The following is a 7,605-nucleotide window of genomic DNA, read 5'->3' as shown; positions in this document are numbered from 1 at the left end:
TGGAGTTGTTTAAGGAGCACTTAGAAGATGCTTTATGGGGCTGGGCGCAGTGGCTCAGGCCTGTAATCTCAGCACTTTGGGAGGCCGAGGTGGGCAGATCACAAGCTCAGGAGATGAGAGCATCCTGGCTAACACAGTGAAACCCCGTCTCTACTAAAAATACAAAAAATTAGCCGGGTGTGATGGCGGGCACCTGTAGTCCCAGCTACTCGGGAGACTGAGGCAGGAGAAAGGCGTGAACCTGGGAGGCGGAGCTTGCAGTGAGCCAAGATCCGGCCACTGCACTCCAGCCTGCAGCCTGGGCGACAGAGCCAAACTCCATCTCAAAAAAAAAAAAAAAAAAAAAAAAAAAAAGAAGAAGATGCCTTATGGGTGTCCCTACAATTTCACCATCAGAAGAGTAGTTCCGTTAGGTTGAAATTTGTCTTTTTACTCAACCTCTTCTAAAATTACAAATCATCCCTGGAAAGGATAACACATCAAGTCATACATACTTTTTCCTGTGCTTTTTCTCATGGAGTGCAGTGCAAGACAAGACATCCAGGTGCTCAGGCTGCTGAATGAGATGGTGTGGAGTGGGTGGTAGAAGTGAAGAAAGGAGTAGGTGGGAGCAATCAACTATTTGCTTGCTTGATTCCACAAACAGGAGGCTTCTTTTCTCTTTACCTAACCTTTGGCTGTTTAACTTTGCAAGGTTATGTGGGAAACAAAAATCCTTAATACGGAAACATTAGCAAATGTATCACTTATAAAAGGCGTACCATCAGGCCTTCCCCTCCTTAGCACTACAGTCTCTCTCCCTGCCTCATCTAGTTTTGTGGATCAGTCTTGTGATGCCTGAGAGTCAATGTAAACACTATGCGAACTGTCCTCGAACTTTAATTGATGATCTTGACAAACATCCGGGATTCCGTGAAGTTGGTAAGAGAGGTGTCACAGAACTGCTAAAATAACATTTCAACTATTGATAAAAGAGCATGGAGCAGAGTTAGACCGGTTAGCAGCTGAATCAGAGGAAAATAAACAAGGATGATGATGAGATGGGAGCTTCCAAAAAGAAGCGTTTTAATATCAAATGTTGAAGAGAGGCTCTTGGGAAAACTGCTGAAGTCTTTAGATATTTTTGCAAAAATTACCCACTTTTTGATATTCAGCAAAAGTAACCATTAAGTAAAGACAGAAAAATTGGCCGGGTACAGTGGCTCATGCCTGCAATCCCAGTACTTTGGGAGGCCGAGGTGAGCAGATCACCTGAGGTCAGGAGTTTGAGACCAGCCTGGCCAACATGGTGAAACCCCATCTCTACTAAAAATACAAAAATTAGCTGGGTGTGGTGGCAGGCACCTGTAATCCCAGCTACATGGGAGGCTGAGGCAGGAGAATTGCTTGAATCTGGGAGGCGGAGGTTGCAGTAAGCTGAGATCGGGCCACTACTCTCCAGCCTGGGTGACAGAGTGAGACTCCATCACAAAAAAAAAAAAAAAAAAGAAAAAGAAAAATTATGCCAAAAAATTAAGTATTTTTGTGGCTTAAAAGAACAATGTATTATCATTTCTCAAGGCTCCATGGGTTGATTGAGCTCAGTTTCTCATTGGTGTCTCTTGTAGTTGCAGTGAGTTGTTGGCTGAGGCAGAAGCCACCTGAAGGCTTGACTGGGCAGGGCAGTCGAGGTGGTGCACTCACAAGAACGGTCATTGCCTGAGGCTCAGCTGGAAAGGTGGACCTGGGTTCCTATACAAGGCCCTTTGATGTGGTTTGGGTTTCTTACAACACGGTGATTGTGTTCTGGAAGGAAGTCTCCTGAGAATTAGCTTTTCCTGAAGGCCAAAAATCAACTATTGGGGTCTTATTAGCTTAAAGTTATTGGCATGTTGTTGAAATTATAATGAGTTTTAGTAAAGCAAAATTAAAACAATTTTCATGATTTTAATTTCACTTTTTCCACAATTTTCTATGAAATGTTGGCCCTCATTTTAACAAGATTCCTTTTTAACAATCTTTTACTAAAACCAGTCATTCATGCATAAGAAGATCCTCTTACACTAATTATTTAAATGTGTACATATACATATTAATACAAAGGGTTGAATGGTTAAAGCAGATTCAGAGTGACTTACAGATCTTACTCAACATGAAATTAATGATTCAAATGATAAGAGCCCAGTGCCAGGCACAAATGAAACACTCTTTTCTTGAGGAGACCAGCAGTTTTAATTGTTTCTGGGTTTTTTTTTTTTTTTTTTTTTTTTTTTTTTAAGTCAAAATTCTCATTTTGTTTCTGGACTGTTTTCCAAATGTCATTTAGTTTTCTATGTGTGCTTTTTGTGATTCCCTGAGCTTCTTTAGGAGGATTATTCTGAATTCTCTGCCAGACGTTTCATAGATCTTCAATTCTTCTGGGTCCATTGCTACAGCTTTGTTATCTCTTTTGATCGTGTCGTTTTCCTGTGAGTTTTCACAGTCCTTACACTTCACGTCGATCCCTGTGCAATTGAGAAGACAGCCACCTCTGCCAGTTTTTCAAGTGTTCTTCGGTGGTGTCAGAGCTTTGCTACTTAGTATTGGAACTTAAACTCTGGTCTGTTCTTTCTTCCTGTTCTGAGTGAGACTTGCGTTGAGCACTGGAACTTAAACATTGCCCTGGAACTATCCTGCTGCTCTGTCAACATTTCCCAGTCCGGGGAAGATGTAAGTGGGTATCAGAACTTAATCTTGAGCTTTTTGTAGTTTCCAGGCCAGGGGAGGGCTCTCGAGTATACCTGGGCTCTGTGGAAAATGCAGCCAGGATTTGGACCTCCCTGTGGATTGTGCCAGCGAGTCCCTTCACCATGGTGTCCCCACTGATCAGAGCTCAGAGTACACCAGTGCGCCTGTTGCTGCAATCAGTGCTTGGCTTTGTGTCCCCAGTTCACCCCAGGTCGTTCAGCCATCCTGGCATTCCCAGTGGTTCCTGTGGGACGGGGCCAGAGTGGGCGTCCCATGAAGATTACCAGATTAGTGGGGAGGTAAAATGTTCACCTCTAATTCCCTGCTGTCACCTTGGAAAACATGGATCTAGAGACATTCTCCGAGTGGCATTATACCTGCTGGGGGTGGTGGCACAGTCCAAATTGATTGTTTCTCTTACCAGTCCTGGCCTCTTTCAATTCTGTGGACCCAGGGTTTTTCAGCTTCTCCCCAAAGTTCTGGTGAATTTAGGGTGGCGTTCTTGTCTTTGAATAGCTGGAATATATTTCTGTGGGGGAAATGGTTCCAGAGAATCTTCTATTCTGCCATCTTGTTGAGCTCCCCCAAAATGTCCCCTTCTCCTACCTTGGCACACACTTTAGTTTCATGTTGACTGATGAGTTTTGAGCAACGTATATGAAGAAACATTGTTCTCCAAGGAAACTGGTGAAAGTTTGGGGGTGCCTCCATTTTGCACGTTGTTCATTACATGGGTAGAATACACTTACGTGACTACCCGTATCCCTTCTCCAGCGTCCCTGCCCCATAAATCTATAAATCCCAAATTTATTTATAATAAACAATTTTGACAGATTAGGTATATCCTGCTGGAGATAGGACTAGTTCACTGAGTATAACGTTTCTACAGAGCAGTCTGATGGAGGTCTTCAGCATCTTTGCAAGGTGCTCTGGTTGTGAATATTGTTTGTGCAGGCATTCCTGTGGGGAAAGAGTGATTTGCAGGCTTGATGCTCACATTCCCTGTATGGTGCCTTTTGACCAACACCAGCCTGTCAACGCCTGAGGCAGAGGCCTCAGGAATGAGAAAACAGCACTAGAAGCCTGACTGTCTACTTAGTAGCTTGGCAAGTGTCAACAAGTTAATCTCCGTGACTGGTGACTTAGTTGGAGTTCCACCCAAAGCAGATCCCAAGACAAGGATTTAGTGCAAGTAATTCATGTAGGCGCCATCCAGAGGAGCATGGGAGAGAGTGGGGAATTTAGACAGGGAAAGGAGGAAGTTAGCAAAGGGTGAGTGAAGGAGAACAAGGGCCTAGGATAGTGAGGTCCCACCTCAGAACTGCCCTCCTGGAAGGGCGAAGGAGCCGTGGCGCTGACCTCCACTTCCTGCCTCTCAATAGGGAGCGTCACTCACTGACGTCAACTCCTATCTCTTCCTGGCCTGCCCTGTGCTCAGGCCTAGCATGACCCAAAGCAGGGAATATGTCTAGGCAGAGCGACACAGGGAGCCATGGCTAGGTACAGGATCTACCTGCAAGTGACCACAGGGGTGGCTTCAGGGCTGACCAATGTCATCTGCTATCATGGAATGGAATTAAAATAACCTACCCCACAAAGTAGCTGTGCCAAGTAAGTGAAATAATGCACAAGGAAATTCTGTGTAAACTTTCAAGCATCAAACAAATGTTAGTTATTTCTTGAGGACATTATGCAAAGTGAAATAAGCCAGGCCCAGAAGGACAAAGACTGTATGACTCCACTCGTATGAAGGGCTTAGAGTTGTCAGATTCATAGAGTCAGAAAGTAGAATGGTGGTGACCAGGGGCTGGAGGGAGGAGGGAGTGGGGAGTTAGTGTTTAATAGGGACTGAATTTCAGTTTGGGGAGATGAAAATGTTCTGGAGATCTGTCGCACAACAATGGGCATGTAGCTAACCCCACTGTACCGTATTCTTAAAAATGTTTCAGATGGTAAATTTTATGTTATGTATATTTTACCACAATAAAAAAAGTTAGTTATTGTACTTTCAAGGCACTCGGTGTGTTTCTTAGGATGCTGGGCAGCACACGGCCCCGAGACAGGCACCAAGTCAATACTTGGGTGATGAAGGATGAACACAAACCTCCTCTTCGTCTTCGCTCCAGTGAGGGGAGCACTGGCCCTGTCGCCAGCCAGGGGCAAAGACACGAGGCCAATTCAACAACCCATCTCAAACCTGTATTTCCAAGTGAGTGCAGACTCCCCTGATTCCAATGAAGCCGCTATCGAGGGCCGGATAGCAGCCACTCTCGGCTTTGCGGGCCGCACAGTCTGTGCTGCAATGACAACTCTGTGGGTGTGTGAAAGCAGACAGTGCTTACATGAACGAGGATGGCTGCACGCCAACAAATTCATTATAGACACTAAAAATTGAATTTCATGTAATTTTCATGTCATAGAAATTCTTTCTTTTCCCCTTCAACCATTTAAAAATGTAAAAAACTATTCTCAGCTTGTGGGTTTTATAAAAACAGGTGGCAGTCAGATTTGGTAGTGGCCGGACTTTGCCACTGCCAGCCTACAGTGTTTTGGTAATTCCCCTTCCTGAAATGTTCTTCAATGTGGCTGCAGCACGTCCATTTGACAATCCTGACCTCAGTAGTGGCAAATCTTGCTTGTTTCCTGGTGGATTTAACTTTGCAGAAGGACCAGCAGACATCCTGACCCAAACCTGATGGATGAGATTGGTGTAAAGTTGAGAAATTCTGTTTTGGGTTAATCACAAGGCGATTTTTAAAAATGAGAGATTTCTGTAGTGAGTACCTTGGCTGTAAATAGAATTCCAATTCTACATGCTCAGGGACCATTTTGTTCACTTGTATCAAACTATATTCTCTGGATTCAGAAGGAATTATTGGAACTTTTCAGAGATCAGGGATAAAATGTTCATGCACAAGAATTTTGTGTTGGGTTTTTAGAAGGATAGGATCTCACATATGGCTTCTGGGTACAGCATGAATAAAATGTAGTTGCTAACAAATTAAAAACCAGAACATTCCTCACATTGGGTTGATTAGCACTTGCAGGTTCTGTACCATCACTATCCTCAACAAGGAACATAAGCCTCGTCCCAGGTTGCAGGATAAATATTTCAGGAACTCAGTTGCAAAGGTCATTATTACATTGATTTATTGATGTATGCTTTTAATCAAAGTGTACCCCTTAGAATTAGTTGCTCTTAGGCAAATGTCAAAAGCTCAAAACATTCCTTAAAACAAAATAATGACACAATAAAACATCATTACAAATCCTTCAGGCTCATTAGCTCTAGTTGAAGATGGTTGAATGTTTGCGAGAATTGAATTGAGCTACAGAGAACTTCCTGTCTTTCTTCTTCCAAGACAGAAAATAGATGAGGGTTGAGAAGCAGTTTTCCTTCTGCATCTGACTAAGCTAGGAACTTGCTAACCCAGTGAGTGCATGACGATGCTGATTGTATTTTTGGAGGGTTTAGCATCCCCCAATCTTTTATTTCTACAGACCAAGAACAAGGGTATTTCCCAGTTGAATTTTAGGTGTAGACATATGGAAAAGGATAATCTGTATTATCTTTACATGGATAAAGCTTGCCTATCAGCCTGTGGCCTGTGTCAGTCCTCGACGTCCAGCCATTTTCTCCTCCAGGACAGCGGCTCAACACCCTCTCCCACAAGGCTTTGAGCACTATCATGCTAGACTGTTCCTGCTTGCTTTGACTTCTCCTGGCAGACCTTCTGCCCAACTGGTATGGCCTGAATGCTCATGTACTCCCAGATTCATTTGTTGAGATCCAACCCTTCATGTGATGGTATTTGGAGGTGGAGTTCTTGGGAGGTAAATGGGTCCTGAAGGTGGGTCCCTCATGAATGAGATTAGTGCCCTTAAAAAAGAGGCCTCCCGTTATCTCCCTCACCCCTTCCACCATATGAGGACGGGGTGAGGGAGAGGACGGGGTGAGGGAGAGGACGGGGTGAGGGAGAGGACGGGGTGAGGGAGATAGGTGAGAAGGTGCCGTCCATGAACCAGGAAGCAGCCCTCACCAGGCACTGAATCTGCCAGTGCCTTGATCTTAGACTTTCCAGCCTCCGAAAGTGTGAGAAACAAATTTCTGTTGTTTATGAGCCACCCAGTTTATGGGATTTTGTTACAGCATCCTGAACAGACTAAGACACCAACTTTTGATCATTTTCCTTACTTTTCATAAAGTTGGTGAACAGAAGTGAGGGAAGACGATGCCAGTGACAGCAGAACATTGCTGAAGGCTGCAGAAATATGACAGCCCCTGGGCCCCTGCCCTTCCCCCCCCCTGCACACACAACAGCATGGTGAAGAATAGAATGAAGTTATAATGCTTGGGAAGTGGCCTGTGAAGCCTGATGAGCCCATGCCCTCTCTCTCACATGGTAGGAGATGACCCCAAGTGACCAGAGGAGCTCATCAGAGCTGATCTGAGTTCAGTAAAAGGGCTGATGTGGAAGATGGGGCAGAAAGTGGATCTTAGATCTCAGAAGGGTCTGTTGGATGATGGAGATCTTCACAGGGAAAACTTTCTCAGGAAGCGTTCCCAGCAGAGGCCTCAGCCCCTGGCTGATTCACCGTCTGGGATTAGAACAGAGATCGAGTTGGAGGAGATGCCACCTCTCCATGCATTCCCACTGTCCTGAAACTAGTCAATGTTAGAACCAGAATTCAAACTGATGGTCTGAGCCCAGAACTCTGCTCTTCATCTTACCCAGTATTAGATTCATCCCCATGTTGACCGAAGATTCGCTTTCACTGTTATCCTGAAAAGTAAGTTGAGAAATTGATGTGTCATGTAGATGCTGCGAGGAATTGCTGCGGAGAGATGAAGATGTTCCTTCAAGCTTCATATCTTTCAGAGAGATAAGTGGTGTGGAG

The sequence above is a fragment of the Chlorocebus sabaeus genome, chromosome 13 (assembly GCF_047675955.1).
Source record: "Chlorocebus sabaeus isolate Y175 chromosome 13, mChlSab1.0.hap1, whole genome shotgun sequence".
Classification (NCBI taxonomy): Eukaryota; Metazoa; Chordata; class Mammalia; order Primates; family Cercopithecidae; genus Chlorocebus; species Chlorocebus sabaeus.
The sequence above is the reverse complement of the archived record's forward strand: the minus strand, read 5'-3'. Positions refer to the sequence as shown.